The sequence below is a fragment of the Acomys minous genome (assembly GCF_964271855.1).
Source record: "Acomys minous genome assembly, chromosome: 1".
Classification (NCBI taxonomy): domain Eukaryota; kingdom Metazoa; phylum Chordata; class Mammalia; order Rodentia; family Muridae; genus Acomys; species Acomys minous.
In genome coordinates, this window is record NC_140483.1 from 115973325 (window position 1) to 115991967 (window position 18643).

The window sequence follows — 18643 nt, forward strand, 5'->3', positions numbered from 1 at the left end:
GTCTTGGGCCCCCATCTCCTATCTCTGTGTCCAGGGGACAAGATATACTTTACTTGGCTGTCCTGGGTTTGTGTCTCAGTCACACACAATGGGAAGTGACAAGGTTTAAAAGAAGAAACTGAGGCACACAAGCCAAGGGTGTGTGTGTGGGGGGGGGGGTGCGTTGTGGGTATGCTTTGTGGGAAACTGGCAACTGGCTGCATTTGCTATGATAAGGTTGAAAAATGGCTTCATTCCGATGCTGGGTTTTGGAGTGGGAACGGAGGATACGATGTAATCTGCTGACAAGGACCTCATTTACATGCCAAAGTTCCACTCGAAGCCCAGCATTACATCACTTATTAACACAATACTCTTGCAAATAGCCAGACATTTATTATAGAAAATTGACTTTTATTTGATAATTTCTGAACTAGAACCAATTAAATTGCACAATTTAAATATGTATAGACGCCTTTCCGAGAAAACCATTCAAATGCTATTACATTTCAAAGTACTAAGGGTTAAAAATAAGAAACGTTGCCTGATAGTTTTTGTTTGTTTTTGGTGTGTGAGGAATATATTGTGACCCCCTGATCTCATTAAAATTCGGTCCCTTGGTAAGCATGGATTTTAACATTATATTTGTCACTCACGAAACTCAATTAGAACGTTCTTAGTCTTCCTAAATGCTTCCTGCCCACGGAGAAAACCGTTACTGACCACGTGCGAACTAGGAGATTTGGTCATATCTTCAAGAAGGGGCATGGGGTGGGCTCCTCACATCTGCACACGGGTTCTAGGTACACAGCACAGGTTGTTCTGCACTGTCCTGGGGTGGGAGAGTCAGTCACATCACAGGGAGGCTTCTGAGGGGTGGGAGCTGTGGACCAGCGGGGCACTGTGTGGCCCTGGGGTGATGGAGGTGGGGCTGGGGCACAGGTGGGCGGGGCGGGGGAGAGGGAGGAGGAGTGCGGGAGCGGAGGGGTGGAGCGGGAAGGTAGACCGGGGGGCGGGGCGCTCTGGGGGCGTGCCGGCTGCGTGGGGACACGCGCTCTGGGCCACAGCAACTGGCTCCAAGTTCCCTCCCTCGCTCGCTCTCCCGCGGAGGCTGCCTGAGCCCGCCCCTTCGGTGCGGAGAAGCAAACGCCGCCGCCGTCAGCCCAGCCCTCCATTGCCGCGCGTTCTGGCCCGGTTCGGCCAGCCCGGTCCACTCCGAGCCGGCGGCGACGACGCGGCGGCCGCTTCATCCCGGCCTGCGGTACCTCGCGGGGCCCTCGCTCCTCTTCCCGGTCCCCGGAGCCTGGTGCCTGGCCTGGCCGCCGTGCAGGGGCCGGAGCGTGGTCGAGGTAAAGCTGGGGCGCTGGCGGGTGGGGAGTGTCGCTCGGGGTTCTGCTCCGGCCCGGGGCTGGGCGCCCGGGGAGCCTGGCCCGCTGTCCGCCCTAAGCCCGGCTGCGCGCCCTGGCCTGGAGATGAGGCCCAGGCTCGGAAGGAACGCTAGCTGCTGGGGAGAGGGTGGGCGAGGACGCCGCGGCCCCCGGCCTCGTTCCGTGCTGCATCCCCACCCAGGTCATCCCGTGGGCGGGTCAGTGTGCTGCCAGTTCCTGAGGGAATGCAGATCCCGGGGCTCTGAAAGTTTGTTTGTCATCCCCCCCACCCCCTTCCTCCCACAGCTCGATTGTCTCCGCTTTCTTTGAAAGCATGCGTGTTGGAAATAGAATAAATGGTCCTGGCTCACTCGTGCCCCTGTCACCTAGCGGCGCTCAGAACTTGGCCACAATGCCAGGCAGTGGGAAGCTGGTATCTGCGCTGCCCTCCTTTTGTTAAAGCCAGAGCCTGATGGTGTAAATGGCAGTGTCAAGTCTCTCCGTTCTGGCCAGTGGAGACAGGAGAGGAGATAACTTTGCTTTATTACTTCCCAAAGTGGGAATAAAACCACCTGACGCCCAGCTTTTTAACCCTTATACGTTGCTATTCAGATTTATTGATAGTCATTCCCACCCCCCCCAGAAAGAACAGGCATTCTTTCCTGCCTAAGATTCAGGCCGACTCCGGGTTTCCCCCCAAAGCCAAGTTATGTCCTGTGCAAATCTGGCGCACATCTGTGACAACAGTGCATGGCTGGCTTGTGAGGACTGCTGAGTCTATTTTTGCAGAGAGGAATATGCTAGCAGAATCAGCATTTTTTTCTGAATGAATAATATGACTTCCATTTTCATTTCCTCTGCTGGTGTGAAAGAGTTATTTACCATCTACCATCCTAAGTCATGTGATGTGACTATACCTGTGTTGTTGTTGTTATTTGTGTTTGTATTCATATTCATTTTGTGGTATTAAAACCTGGTCACTCAAATGAGGTATTTATTAAACATAGTTATTTTAAAATAAGGGCATGCTCATGGTAACATGCCACTGATTTACCACATTACATTTAATCTGTGGTATTTCTTAGATTATTCACCTTAAAATCGTGACTTGAACACAGGAATGGGATGGCATTAATTCTTGAATGTGAAAACCTGCACAGACCTTAACACAGGACCTGGAAGACAGTAATAGAGAAATGTTAAATGTTTTTATTTTCAAAGTTTTTGCTGTTCAGAAAAAAAAATGGTTCTTTTGTTTGTTTTCATCCCAGATCTTTTAAAGCCTGGTCTATTTTGAGCCTGCGATTTAATTTTAGATCAGAATTGAGGTTGGGTTTTTTGCAGGAGACTGGCGAGCTGCTGGCTGGCTCTGTGTACCTTCAGTGGCTGGGGTTTGATATTTGGCAGGTCTGTGAGTCTGAAACCAGGCATGGCCTGGTGGGTTTCACAGTAGGAACTGGTTATCTCCAAGGGGCTGGTTGTCCATGAAGGGCTTACACAGAAGTTCCCAGCTGTGAGCCTTGTCTTCAAAGCACAACCTTTCACTAGGTTTAGAATACTTTCAATTTCTAGGTAAAAAAAAACTCACCTTGGTATAGCAGTAATCTAACACTCTCCATGCTTGTCCTTATTGAAAGATGGATGCATTTGCTGTGTGGTCACCCCCACATAGGACGCTGTACCTCTGGCTTTAAAGCCTTGGCATTGACCTCTATAGACGAAATGGCTGAGAAAAACAAAACTACCTGCTTGCATGTTCAGTAACAAAAAGGTGATGCTTACAACTTAGATATTTTATAGGATAGTCACCCTCTATCTCACATTGACTTTGAAGTGACAATCTTTTTCATTCTTCAAGCTTACAGAAAGGCTTTTTGCATGAGTCTTGGGGGTCTCCAGAATCTGAGGTGCTGTAGGTACAGCCAAGTGACAGTAGGTGGCGCTGTGGGGAACCATGGTAGCTCAGCCACAGCACAGGTATGCTTGAAGAAAATCCAGGATTGATTAATCTGCACCAGTGCTTGCCAGCCATGAAAAAAGCCCATGATACAGACACCAGCCTGCACTAGTGTTAGGAATGGCATGGCTTCTTAAGTTTTCTCTTTGTATTTTTAACTCCTGGGCGAGGGGCATTTACCTGGAGAACATTTTCTCCTTTGAGAGTCCTATAGCGTTCTAGATGCAAAATGCACATTGCTTAGGAAAAACACTAGCTGTTCTCCTTGTTTTCATTTTTCCACGGTAGAGTTAAGTGGTCTAGCCTAAGCTAAGAGCCACTCCAGCTAACCTGGACTTTTTCTTTTTCCAATATGGACTTTCAATACAGAGAAACAAATGGTAAGGAGCCCACTAACCTCTTGAATTTATTTAGGACAACCTGTCTCAGGCTCTGCTCCCCTCTGCCCTTTTTTGTTGCTTCTTATCACTTTCCTGGCTCCTCGTGTGTTGTTATGCGAATTGATATTCACAGCGGAGACTCTGGTTTTACTCTCTGCTGCCTGGCACCCAGGCTAGGAAGTAAGTAAATGCGCTTAGTAAAGGAATTGGTGGCTCATAATTGGTGAGGGCGAGCCCTGTGAGCAGCGTATCTCTAGGCTTCCTCTTACTCCTCTAACAGAGGGTGGTTTCGCTGTTATCTGCTTTCTGTGGAGAATTTAGTGACTTGTCTGCCTCATGGCTAATATGTGGCAAGATGTGTCTATGTGCCAGAGCCCGAGGGCTTTTCTCCTGTCGGGTGAGGCGGAAAAGCGTTGCCTCCTTTCAGCTGCTGGAGGTTTGGTATCAGCAAATCTCATCAATTGTTGGTTGGATTTGGATTTTCTGGATAGTCCTTGATCATCAAACAGTAAAATGAGGGGAAATTGACCTTTTTAATTTAATTTAATTTTATTTTTCCCTCTCTAGAAGAGTCTCCTAGTGCCTGACAACAGTTACTTGTTTCAGTTGAGAGGGGTGGCAGCCGAATGCCTTTGAGTTAGATAAAAGGCTAATAAAGATGGCCCAGACATCGAGGCAGCGAAACGTGTTGGGTCTGTTTGGGGCTTTTGCTCTGTTGTGACACTCCTTCCTTCAGCGAACTTGTTTACCTTCCTCTGCTAGGTAGGACGGTGATGGCTGAATTTTTCCTCCTCACCTAACACACCTCTGACTTTGAGATGCATCTTCATGCTCCATGTCACAGAGATAAAACTACAGTGTTCTTTGGGCTGTGACGCAGCACCAGTTGTGATGTGGATCCTGATTTTAGGTCATGAAACAGGAAAATAGGAATGCTTTGTGATGGGTGATCTGCAGCCCGTTCTGCAGATTAAGTGTTGAAGACTTGTTGACTTGTATCTTACTGCCTGTCCCTGACTGAAGTGAATGGAGCCCTGTGTTTGTGAGAGCCATGGTGGGTGGGGAGAGGTCAGGCCTTGAGGAGTCACCTGCCTCCCACTCAGAAATAGGTGCACATCTCGAACATGTGAGGGAGATGTGCATTGCATTTATGTGTACATGCACTCTAGATTGTATCACTGAGACTGGATTCACCATGTATCAGGGAGTTTGTGTGTTTTGGGTCCTGGGCAGTAGCTGTGATTGGCCCTGAATGGGGACAGACCTTGGCGTTCCACACTGTTCCTCTGTCATATCACTGGGCAGGCTGAGACCCTGGCAATTAATCCCAGGTCAAAAGTGTACTTGTAGCTAGTGACTAGCTAAGTAGGTTCCTTGAGAAGAGACGAGTGTCTCCCAGTCCAGTTGGTGTGCAGACTGGCTCTGTGAAGGTTCAGTTAGACCCCGGGGCTGCAAGGTCTCAGCTCCTTGTCTTTAGAATGGGAATAGCTACACTCTTTGCTTCCAACAGTGCTGTGGAACTTAGGTAAGAAGCTTACAAAGTGCAGAACTCTCGTCTTCCTCTCTTAAGGGTTCCATGCCTTATTCTTTCCCAGTATTATGATGTCATCATATGGGTCACAGGGCAGAAGTCACTGTGTCAGGTGTGCCATGATTGCTGAGGCAGGAGTAGCCCCTTCCAAGCTGCACCACTGTTGGATTTCATTCATAGCCTCCATCCCTAACTGAAACATCACATGTATTTCATTTGTGTGTCGTGTGCCTTTCCCCATGTTGATAATTCATACTCACATTTGAGCTGCGGGTTGTGCAGTGCCTGGTACTGTGGTTGTCCCACATGGTGCCAGCTGCACTGCCCTGCTGTTGGCAAGGAGGGCCTTGTCCTCTGGAGTCTTAGTGACATAGCCAAAAGGCCTGATCTTTTCCTTTGTCACAGTGTATACTATGAAGTGCTCAGGCTTTTCAGCTGAACAATGCATACTGGTTCTCCTCGGTCTTTGCATGGTTATGGCGTGTGGGCGAGGTTGGAGGGAGGAAGAGATTGTGCTTGGAAACATGGGTTTCTAAGGAGGGGTCAGTAGATTTTCAGTGGCTCTGAGGTACTTCTTACAGATACTTGGTTGTCATAATAAAATCACAGGCATCGGGCTGAAGAAGTGGCAGTGTGATTAAGGTCATTCACTGCAGGCCAGTGTCAGGGTGGTGTCTCACACCCAGTTGGGAGGCAGAGGCAGATGGATCTTTGTGAGTTCAAGGCCAGCCTAGTCTACAAGGCAAGTACCAGGACAGCTAGAGCTACAGAAAGACACTGTTTTGAAAAACCAAAAAATAATAAATAAATAAATAAATAAATAAATAATAAACAAACAAACCACTCCAAAAAAAAAAAAAAAGTCACTCAGTCTGCTCTTCCAGGGGATCTGAGCTGGGTTCCTAGCACCTGGGTCACATGACCTGTAATTCCAACTCCAGGGCATTTGACACCCTCTTCTGACCCCTAAAAGGGCATGCACACTTTGTAGATATGACATGCATCCACTAATAAAATATAATAAACAATTTAAAAAGCAATGGGAGTAAAGGTAGTGAGGAAGTGTCACCTGTGTGGAGGTGGCCAGTGCTTACTAAGCTATTCCCAGTGGCTGAATACTCTGGAACCATTGCATTCTCCTCCATCTTGACATCGAGGGACACACCCTCTCAGTTTTTATTCAGTTGTTTTCGGTCACTTTGGGTACCGTACCTTATTACTGTGACCCGTTTGTTCTCTGTCTTGAATGGTGTCTGCTTTCAAGAGGAAATCATAGTTTTAGAAATAACATCACTTGTGTAGTTTCTAAGCTTTCAGTCATTCATGGTGCTTGTTTATTGCTTGTTGCATACTCTGTGTGAGGCTTGACCCTGTGCAAACATGCCACCTCCACACATGTAGCTGCGTTGTTCTTCCTTAGCTTACCAAGTCTTACCTGGCATTCTCAGTCTTGCTGAAAACAGTTTGAGTCTCAGACACTTGCTCAGCATGCAGAGAGCGCTCGGGCACTCAGGACGTGGGGACTAGTGGCAAATGATGCTCGTGTAACATGTGTGTTTTCACTTTGTAAAGGGAACATTGTTGAACCAGGAGGCACTTTGTAGATTTGGCTGTGATTTGTGCATTTTTAAAAAATCCTCTTAATCTCTCCTTGCTCTGTGTTCTTTCCTGTGATCATTAATTGGAATGCTGTGTTTTTCTTCCTAATCAAACTTTGTCCTTGTTTGGTGTGACCATGAATGAATGGAAGAAATGACCGCTGGTTCTTAGATGACTGGCTGTAGATGCTATCCAATGTTGCTGGACTCCAGCATCTTTGTATACCTGGCTCCTAGGTCTATGGGATGCAACCTAACCCATTATGTTCGCCCAGGGTGGCCATTGGTTTGAGGGAATAGGGCTGACTGTGTAGAAACTTAGTTCTTTGACTTATTGAAGATTTTATAGTAGTTCTTGGTTATATGTTTATATTTAAAGCTTATACTGGAGGATAATATTACCCTCACTATATAAATATATATTTTGCAGGTACTTGAAATATTCTTAAGTAATACCAGAGAAGATTTGTAGTCTATTGGAATTGCTTGAATTTAAAGGAAAAAAAAAAAAAAGAACTTTTCCTTAGACATGATGAGAGTCCCACATGTGCCGAATTGGGCGTGGGTGAGGGAGGCAAGGAAGGAGAGGGAGAGAGCCAGAGAGCCAGTGAGAAACACACACACACACACACACACACACACAGAGAGAGAGAGAGAGAGAGAGAGAGAGAGAGAGAGAGAGAGAGAGAGAGAGAGAGAGAGAGATCTTGCTTCTGCTGTGTTTAGTATGAGCATCACGTGCTGCTTTTTTTTTCCCCAGGTGGAAGTGGCTCTGCCCTCACATCGGCAGGCTGTGTGCTGCAGCTCATGTGACTTTTCTTCAGCGCTTATCTGATTTCTCCTGCAGGTTTTTCTCCTTTCAGCATTCACTAGCACAGGACTGGGCTGTTTTGCTTGTTAATCCCCAGTTGCTGTTTTCCCTGAGGTTTTCCCGGAGCTGTTTCTTCACATGAAGCATTTGGATTCTTAGGTACTGGGAGTCAGCGATAAAGAAACCACATCGCAGGGCCTTTTAATTAAGCACACCAACACAGCAGCAAATCTTCAGACATTTTTGTGTCTGGAATACTTAAGTGTCTTCATCTCACTTCCAGTGTTGCATCTTATCTGACAGCATTAATGCACATGCTTTGCCTAGTCAGGGATCTACAAGAAGGCAGAGGCAGCGGAAACGCATTATAAGGAAGATGCTTGTGCGGTTAGGGAGCCTGAGATATTCCATGGCTTACTGTCTGCACGCTGGGGAAACAAAGGCAGCCAACGTGGTGGATTTCAGACCAAGGTCAGGCAAACAGATGGTTCATCTCAAGCAGCCAGGCAGCCGGGGAACTGGGAAAATATGAATGAGTTCAGTTTTCTTGCACCCTTTTGTTCTGTGTGGCTATAGAATGCCTACCCACTTGGTGGCGGGCCAACTGCTGCACCCTGTCCACCAAATCAGTGATAAACCTCTCTGAAACGCAGGCAGAGTTGGTAATAATGTTGAGTCAAAATATCTGGGTACCTTGTAGGTCATTCAGATTGGCTTGTGATCTTAGCTTTCAGATACCTGTGGTATGACCAGTGTGCCTCACTAGTTAGGTGAATGTTTTGAAATCTGGGAAGATAAATGTTTACCCAGTGTGCTGGAATGAACTGACTAGGTCCCCTTAAGTCTTGGTCCTCTGTAAAACCTCCTGGTCTGTCTTGCAGCACTTCCTACTAGCACATCTGCTGTGAACTCAGTTAATGACCACATCCTACACAGCTGCCCTCAGTTGATGACCGCATCCTACACAGCTATCCTCAGTTGATGGCCGCATTATATACACAGTTGCCCTCAATTGATGGCTGCATTGTACACAGCTGCTCTGGTTCTGTGTGTGTGATCTGTGAGACAGAAGTTTAGCAGGGTACACATATTTTTGTCTAGAATAGTTTGTCTGGCAAAGGAAAAGAGTGCGTCATTACTATCCTTCTCCCTGTTCTACAAGGGGTGTGTGACGAGGATCATGTTCACACATTGGTGTCAGGTCCATATAGACCAGGTGGCTGTCCATTTCGCAGTTAATGCCTAGCATGGCTTCCTTTCAAGTTTAAGGGATGAAACCAGCTTTGCATAATTATACTTGATTTGTAGTTTTATTCTCATTTGTTCTTGAGATTTAAAACAGAGAGAGGTGTCTTTTGAAACCTACAAATATACACTATCTGATTTCAACATCTAATAGGGCATATCTGTTGGCAGGTATCAATTTAAATCCAATGTGGGAAGTTCCACGAAGGAAGCAGGTGCTTTAATATTTTTTCAATGTTATCCAGTTAAAAACACTTGATTGTTTATGACTGATACATTCCTCCTTAAGTCCATCTAAAGAAATCATGATAAATACAAAAATTATGTAGACCTTTACAATTTTGTCTGTGATCCTGGCACTGTGCCTCTTGGTTAGGGCTGATTCACTTGATACATTGTTGCTTTTAGTCTTCAAAGTGCTAGTATTGAGGAGCTCTGGGATGTAATTAAGTTGTGAGGCGGAAGGAGGACTCCACAGATGGTATTAAGGCCCTCTTAAGAGCCCCAGAGAAATCCTGCAGCTCCCTGCTCTTGAGGATATGGCGATAAGCTATCATATATGATCCACAAAGTGCACTAACCAGATAACAGATATGTAGACACCATGACCTTGGACTTATAATATCCAGACTGGGAGAAATAACTTTGTTTATAAGCCACTCTGTTTAGGGTATTTTATAAAATACTGTCTACTACAGTTCTACTACAGTAGCAGACTAGGTGGCTTAAAGTCCTGCTGTCTGAAGAAAAACTAATTCAAACAATATTATGTCAGAACGCATGTTTCCCCTGCATTTTGCTATGGAAAGCGATAGAGTTCTTACAAGAGACTTATTCTTCAAACAAAGAGATGTCCCTGGATCCTGCGGCAGCACATAAGGCAACAACACGTGGTGCTCACAGACTTTTCAGTAGAGTAGTTGCTCCTCTGTGGAGACTTGGGAAACCCACAGTGCTGGATGGTTTTTGTCAACTTAACAACCCTAGAACAACCTTGGAAGAGAGGAGCTCAGCTGAGGAGTTACCTCCACTGGATTGGCCTGTGGGGGTGCTTGTGGGACATTGCCTTGACGTCCAAGTGATGTAGGAGGCACATCTCTCTGTAGGATGCCACCCAGGCAGGTGGTCCTGGGCTGTGTTTGAGACTTGGCTGAACAAGCCGTGGAAAGGCTGTGAGGAACATCATTCCTCACATGGCTCCTCTTCACTTCCTGTTTCAGCTTCCCATGAGAAGGAATTGTAACCAAACCAGCCCCTTCATTCCCATAAGTTGCTTTTGATGATGGTGTTTATCACAGGACAGGAAACTAGGACACTTGCCCTAGAAAGGGATGGATTCTTTCTCATGGCTGAGCCAGTTCCCACCAAGCATGTCCCCTTAAGCTAGGGCCTCCAGCCTGCAGGAGTTCAGACTCCTCACATGTTTTTCTCCATGCTTTGGAGCTCGCTGGAAACTGAGATCCCTTGGATTGCTCCGCCTGGTCACCCCCACCCCTCGACCTTGACATTTCCTTCCCAGGTCTTTTCTGCATTCTTGGGGTATCCCCATGTTAGTTTTGACCTGGGAAATCTTTCTGCTCTCATCTTTGCCCCTCTGCTCTACTCACATGTGAATCAGCTGAGATGCCAGCCCGTCACGTTTCCAGGCTGCTCACAGCCCTGGTTCCTGTGCTTAGAACAAAGTATCCTGTGCTTTTCTGGGTCTTCCCTGGCTTGGCCCCTGCAGCTGCAACCCTCTTCCTCACTGTCTCAGCCTTTACACTTGCTCTTTCCTTCGCCTGAAGTTCATTTCACATCCTTCCTGCTTTCTGCTCCCTGGTTATTCTAAAAGCCTTCTGTTAATAAGGCCTTCCCTCTAATTTTCTTTGACCTTCTGTGTTCTGAATCAAAACAAAACAAAACAAAACAAAAAAACAAAACCAAAAAAAAAATACCCAAAGGAAACAATCATATCTTCATGATGCTTAGATAGCCCAAATGCAGAGGCATATAGTACATTTTTGCCCGGCAATAAATGGAGGATGTCAGTAATAATGGAGCCAGCTGAGTATGCTGGCCATCTGTTCCAGATGTAAGTCTCTGCTGTTGTGTGTGTGGGCCTTATCTACAGGTCGGGGTGAGTAATCGCTCATGTGCTGAAGTAATTGAGGAACTACATCCTGAGAGATGATGGAGCATGGAAGCTGTGCTGCCGTGGAGGTGAATGCCTTGATCCTTTTGGGAAGCACCAGCAGCTCCCACTTCTGCTAGCTGCGATTGGGGTGGGGGGTGATGGGACGGACAGTGGCTACGTGCTCACCGGACACTGAAAATGTAGCTGCCTGAACTGAGAAGTCCTGCCAGTGTGCAAATACATCCAGGTTTGAAGGTTTAATTTGTAAAAAAAGAATGCAAAATGGTAACTATCACTTTTTATACTAATTACTGGCTAAAATGATAATTTTCCTAGATTTCTTAGGCCAAAGTCATAATTCTGCCCATTACTTGTTTCTGTTTTACTTCTTCTTATAGCTATAGGAAAACCCAAGACAGTATGTGCTCCACAGCTGTGGTTTGCTAGTTCCCCTGGGTGCTGCAATTCCTTGACTCCATGTTCTTGGCAGTACTCTGCTAAGCAGATGGCTGTGTACCAGCGGAAGGGAAAGTAGTAGTAACTGAAGGCAAGAATCGTCTCCCTGGGCACAAATCATGCCAAGCTGGCTTCACTCCCCTTCTCTTTCTATAAGGCTAGGGTTAGATAAGGCAGGACTGATGTGTTGGCATTTTGAATTTCTATAATTCACTGGACTTTCTCAGGGTTGTTATCACACATTCAGTGTTCCTAAGTTCCATCCAAAAATCTGAATATCCTAAAATCTAAATATTTTAGAAATCTATTCTCTCACAGTTTGAGATTTTGAAGCATCCTAGCCCTGAGTTGCTCTCCGTCAAATCTGTGCAAATCTGAATAGAAAAATGACACCTCACAACCTTAGGGTTACTTTTAGGTATTGGGAAGAGTAGGTCTCAGGGATCCTCGTCATGAGTCCTCAGGTGTGGTCCTGCATGGATAACACAGGCACTGGCACAGAGATAAGACAGTCTTCAAATTCTTTAGGAGACAACAGCGGTCTGTGGAGACACGAGCTGGGTAGTGTCTTCCTTTTTCTTGTGTCTGAAGGCTCATGCTTGAGCTTGCTCTGACGGAGTGGCTGTCACAGGCCCTGACTTTTGGTCTGGCTGGACTGTCCCCTCTTACTCCTACTACTAACCCCAGCTTCTATGTTGAAGGGCCCCACATAGCTGTTCTCACAGGACCTCCCTTCCTAGAGGCTATATTTACAATTAGTGTGCTGTCTCAGGGTGTGAGGCTGTCTGGGCTATACTTACCACAGAGAGTTCTTTCAGTCAAGTTCTGCTGTTAGAGTGTCTTCACCCTGTGTAGGTAAAAGATTATCATACCACAGTGTCAAAGCCGTTGTAATAGCATAGTGGGGTGTGTGTGTGTGTGTGTGTGTGTGTGTGTGTGTGTGAGAGAGAGAGAGAGAGAGAGAGAGAGAGAGAGAGAGAGAGAGAGAGAGAGAGCGAGCTGTACTTAGGCCCACATGGGGGCTATGGTGCAGGATGGCTGCTGTCCTAGCTTAGCACTTCCTAGGGTAAGTTAATAGTAATTTGATATATCAGAAAGGCCTTTTTAGGTGGTGGCATTAGTGAAATGTATGTCCTTTAAATTACCAGAATCCATGAGGGAGAATGGTGGGCAGGCAGGTTTCATCCTACTGGATTGACAGGGGAGCTGAGTCCAGACTGAACTGCTGTGCAAATGGGGCTGGGTTGGTGCATGAAAGTCTGAGCATCCAGTGTAGTAGATGCTGGGCATCTTTCTGTCCTGCATCCCTGGGCCAACACTGTAGTATCCCTATACCCGCTGTTTTCTACTTCTCAGTGTGGGATGATTTCATCAGGCCTTGGAGGCTCTGTGCCTGTGCCACGACAGGCTTAGCGAGGAGCCTATTCAGAGCACGCTCAGGGGCTCATTGTTGTGAAATAAGGTCACTTCTCCTTTTAACACCACTGCAAACTGATAAACACTTGGAAGCAAAGTGCAGGAGGGGTGAGACTGTTACTTCAATTCTGGGACACAGCTTCCTGTTCTGGGACTGGGACTGGACCATGGGCCTCCTGTGCATGGGGGCTTGATTGACTGTCCATTGAGGTCCTGGTGCCTGCAGGGAAGTGTTACGGTGTTGCCTTCTGGTCTCCTGTTTGGAAGAGACCCAAGCAAAACCGGCTGTATCAGAGCTTAAGTGGCAGGACACTGTGCAAAGGCTGTTGACAATGACCTGCCTTGTGGTCTGAACTGCCAGCCCACTAAAAACACATGGTCTTGTGCAGCTTCCTCTTTTCTGGAGTAGGGTTAGTGGGATTTCAGAGAATCCTCCCTAGCACACCTATACACAGGTTGCTCTAAGAAACCTTGAACAGGCAGGTGCTTTGCACTGTAGTCCAGTGTCACCTGGAGGGTCCTCAGTGTCACCTGGAAGGTTGTCAGTGTCACCTGGAGGGTCCTCAGTGTCACCTGGAGGGTTGTTCAAACACAGGCTTACCAGTCTGTCCCAGTTTCTGACTCTTGGGATTTTCTATATTTTCTCTGGTGATTGTACACTGACCCTATGAGCTCATACTTGCAAGGCGCTAGTGCTGAACCTGGGACAGCAGTTGGGGATTCAGTTGGGGACCTCAGGCAGTGAGGAGGCATCTGAAGATGGTTAGCCTGGATGAAAGCATTGCAGAGGAACTGTGGATAGTGAGAGCAGCTGCCAGAACTGGAGCCCTGTGATGAGTGCCTTAGCCTCCAGTGCAGCCTCCACATTCATTGGTAGGCATGCATGCATAAATAAGTATGTGTATGTATGTATGCATGCATGCATATGTTTTGAGACAGAGCCATGCTCAGCAGCCTAGGCTCAACTGAAACTTTCTGCTTATACCAAGCTGACCTCCAAGCTTTGCATTTGCTTCCCCAGTGCTGTGATGACAGCCTGTCCCCACCCTGGGTACTGATGTTCCCTCATCTTTAATAGAACCGTTCTTAGTAAGCCACCTGGGATTTTGCCAAAATGCTTTCTGCTTGCCTTTAGTCTGTAGATTCTCACAGTTAAAATGCTGGGCCAGTCTGATTTGCTTTTGGGGATGTCGAGCATGTTAGATACCCCGAAGAAAATGTATCTGATAGTATCTACTACTTTAGTAAAGTAGTTTTAAATGTAACATAAGAAAATCAAGACACTCAACTGTGAAAATCTAGTCTTTTTCTTAGGATTTTAATTGTTATTTTTAGATGACAAGTTGATATTTTTGTTTTCAGAAAGCTTAGGTGGTTTTTACTTTAAGCTAGCTACATTAAATTTACATGCTTGAAATACTTTTTCTTATTCCAGAAAATTTGATTTAGATACTATTAATTTTTGTTTTGTTTTGTTTTTTCAAGACAGGATTTCTTTGTGTAGCCCTGGCTGCCCTGAAACTTGCTCTGTTAGACCAGGCTGGCTTTGAACTCACAGAGATACACCTGCCTCTGCCTCCCAAGTGCTGGGACTAAAGATGTGCTCCACCACTGCCCAGCTTAGATACTATTAAATGAATTAAATATATGGAAATATGTGACCCTCTCTGAACTTTGTCTCAGTTCTTATACCAAAACCTCCTCAGTGGACCAAATCAAATCTTTGCAAAATGATGGAGAGTTTCGAGTAGAAATCAGATGGAATGTGTATTTTACAATTAAAACCAGTTTTATTCTGAAACCAATTTAACTCACACAATATTGAACTATTTATTATTACATTATTAAACCCATTCTATTTTTATGGCTTAATTATGTAGTTGGCCCAGTTAATCTGACTGTCCCATAAAACAAAAACAAGTAGAGTATCTTTTAATCAGTGTTAGCATTTGAAAAGGCTGATTTCTCTTTGGTGAGTGTGGCTCAAAGGAGGTAGAGCATTCCCAATGCTGTTTGGTTGGTTTTGTAATCTGTGAAATAGATACTTTCAGATAAAAGAGTTTATACTGGGAAGAAAGAAAGCTAGAGCCTGAAATAAAAACTTCATTTTCTCTTGTTGCATAGCGAATGTTCTCAAAGCTTAGCGGGGAAATGACCTCTGTTCCCCTTTCCATGCCAGTGGGGACTCTGGAGCTCTGCTCTGGGATTCAGCCTCTGGGTTCCCTACTAGGCTTCAGTCAAGGTGTTCCTGAGGCTGTGGGCATGTTCTACACGTGAAGTGGCCTAGAGAGCTGATGTCAGTGGTAATAAGGGATAAGGCCAGCCCCTCCCCCATTTATGGCACTGCTTTATCTGTCGGGATTACAGATTTTTGACGCAGGATGAGCTTAGATGTGTGTGTCTTTCATCATGTCCCAGATTAGTTAAACTCCTCACTCTGGCTATTGAGCAAGCCTCTCCTAAGGGATGCCATGTGCCAGGAAGTGCTCTGGAGAGCCCCTGTGGTGTCTAAAGAGGAATCACAGCAGCAGGGCAAGGAAGGTGATGGTCAAAGAGTGAGCCCAGCTCAGTCACTGTGCACTGGGAAGTGCAAGGTGTTTAGGAGGGCTGTCCTGGAGATTAGATGAGAACACAGGTCAGGTACGTTGGTTAACAGCTATGTGAGCAGATGGGACTGATTGTATCCAAGGACTGTGGTCTTAAACAGTGTGGCACCTCAGTTCGGCTTTGTTGTGTCATGGGGCGGGGGGGGGGGGGGGGAACAGGGAACATAGAAAGTGGTGTTAATGTGGTAGACGGGGGCATTAGGAAACACGAAAGGCTGGGGATCCTCTAACAGAGCCGATCCATAGCATTGCTACCCCTAGGGACTGAAATGTAATTGTTACTTACTATTTTAAGTATTCTGTCAGTGATGGTGAATATAGTGTTATTTGATATTGAGAAAAACTCCAAAAAGAAGTGAAATTCCGTTTGGGGGTTGTTTGATGTCAAGTAAGAATTTCTGACCACTACGCTGTAAGTGCTGTCATTATCCTTGTTCAGCTGGTTATATCATGGCTCACCGGTGGCGTTTTTCCTAAGACCTGTGTTGATTTGAGAGTGCTGAATGACAGACATGAGAGAACTCAAAAGTTAACCTTGTGAAACATTTTGTATGGAAAGAAACGCATAGAGTGGGTTTTGTGTTTGAACTTGGATTCCATCCCCAAAATACTCCTTATCTCTATGAAAAATATGAAATCTGAAACATTTCTGGTCTCAGTTAATAGGGTATGAGATTCATAGCCCATTTTACTATTAAGATAACTAAGTTGTCACTAATATGATGAGAACATGATTTTGAAGTGTATGTTATGGAGGCATTAATTTGGATAGTCTCAATTTTCCTATGTAGCCATTTTTCCTGACATTGATTTCCTTGGTCTGGAGGATAGAATGAAGCAAACATTAAGTTATAGAGAGTTGAACCAGAGTGAAGCCTCCAACCGTAGTTTATAAACATGCCGTGTGGCTGAGCTAACATGCTCCTCTTGCAGACCTTTTGTTGCGAGGCACTAGCAGTGACAGTGAATAGCACCCTGAGGCTGGGGTACTGGCTCCAGATCCTGACAGCGCAGGGCAGCCCTTGCCTTGGTTCACACAATAGCCTGGACTTCACCTATCCATTCACCAGGCCTTGCTGCTGAGACGCACCTGGCCCTCTGTTTTGGGCATGAAGGCTGAATATTCCGGTACAAGAAGTAAGAACTGTCCTGTGTAACACACTACCATCATGGCTGAACCATGGGGGAATCCTGCAACTTAAACGAAGCCTTAAAGTGACGGTGTCATATGATCTACAAAGTGACAGTATCACGGGATCGTAATAGTACCATGTATCAAGTGTAGTCAGTAGAGAAGGAAAACGGAGATGGCCCAGGCCTGGAAGGATAAAGTGCAGGATTGCTTAATGAGCAAAACATGCTTTCCAGAGGAAAATAGTTCTGGAAATGGATGCCGCTAATGGTGCATAGCACAGTAAGTGTACTTCATCAGCCAGTGGTATGATTAAAATAGCTAAGATGATAAATTTCATGTTATGCATATTTTATCCAATTTTAAAAATGTAGAATATAAAAACATGTCTCAACAAAACCTGCTGAAGCCTTAAAAGAAAAGTTGTGCCCAATAGATTACGTTACATTTTACTAATGCTCTACTTCATTTTGTAGGCTAGCAAAAAATACTGGTGTTGATATTGGCATCTTTTTACACTTGCTTCCCAAGGAGATGAATGGATCTTCTTTGGGAAAGCCAAGAGTAGAGATTTTTTTTTTTTGGCTTGAAATTAGTGCCACCTGCTCAGAAAAGCACTTGAGGAGGACTCCAATTATATATCTAGCACAGCTGAGAGTGCCAAGTTGGAGGGTTGTTAGTGATTATCTCTCAAGGAACAGAAGTATGTGGGAAAGCCGTGTCCTTGGAAGTGATGGACATCGGAGCCTGTTGTCCTTCAGTGAACTAAGACAGTGTGTCTGGAACCCCACATTGAATATATTGTAGAAAATTTCTTAGTTTTGTTTTTGTAGTAATGGGATAGCACACAGCGCCTCATACACATTAGGCCAGTACTCTGCTGCTGTACATCTCCAGTTCTGAATGTGTGTGTGTGTGTGTGTGTGTGTGTGTGCATGTAGGTTACATGCTTTCTGTCTGTATTATCTTTTGAGAGAGGTTCTCTCACCTAAAGCTCACTGACTTGACTAGACAAGCTTAGGCTGTTTAAGGAAAAAAAGAAGCTTAGCGGTAGAGCTTAACCTTAAGCTGAGGACTGTTTAAGGAAAAAGGAAGACTTGCATTTTATTGACGTTCCCTCATTGGTGTTTAGAGAGTCTTGCAAAGGATGGAAAATTGCCAGTGTGTAATAATAAGAAGCAGAAACGTGTTGACACCATTTTTTTTGGCATTGTATCTGAGGGTGACTTAAACAATATTCTGTAATTTTTATTTTTCAAGCAACACAGTGACTAATTTAATAGTTAGTCACTTAAAAACAATACTTTAAAGGTCGCCCTCAAAGTCAGATTAACTCTTTCTGCCTGAGGTGTTTGGGGGTTCATTACTCCTGCTTTTTTAAGAAAGAAATATTTTCCATGAGTTCATAAGGGATTTTACATATAAGAATTTAACAACTGCAAAGCACATTTTCTACTGGACAAGTAGGTATAGTCATTATGGCAGGACTGGCCTGGCCATAGCAAAAATCCCTCTTAATGTATTTTGGATTTAGGAAATATCAGAGTTTCACTGCTGGAAACAGTTACAGCAAAGCAGCTTGGCTGCCCAGTTCCCTACATGTCACCACTGTCCTGAGGCTGCTTCAGAAGATCTTGTTTATATTCATGTATCTGGAGTAGATAAGAGACCTGCCTAGCCACTTCTGGCCATTTGGCTGGGAGTTTTATTAAAATCTAGATTTGGCTCATGATTTCTGTAACCTTTCCTGAGTTACTTCTCACTTCTGGCTCATAAGAATGGGGAAGGACATGGTTATTAATTGAATGATGTGCAGCTAACAGTGTGATGGCTGTAAGGGCTTGTGTTTGTGTGATAAGCTGTGTGGCTACACATCATTTTAGGAGTATGGGACAGGAACCTTTTTGCGATATAGTACTCTTTTTGTAAAAATGCGTTCTTTACAACTGGATGCACCTCTTAATTAGCAACTGGATACATACTTATCCTCAGAAGATGCTGGCATTGCAGCGAATTCCCTAGATTTCTCCATCAAGTTCTTCTCTAGACATT

The 18643-nt window shown here is 45.2% G+C and overlaps 1 protein-coding gene across 2 annotated transcripts in view; it reads left to right on the forward strand.

The window, feature by feature from the left end:
• The first annotated feature begins 1025 nt into the window (after nt 1-1025).
• FAM110B (family with sequence similarity 110 member B) overlaps nt 1026-18643 on the forward strand; it is a 134642-nt gene continuing 117024 nt past the window's right edge. For both annotated transcript variants that reach the window (XM_084795315.1, XM_084795319.1), the window contains exon 1: nt 1026-1328. The gene's annotated coding sequence lies outside the window, so the exon portion shown is untranslated. The remainder of the gene's footprint in view (nt 1329-18643) is intronic.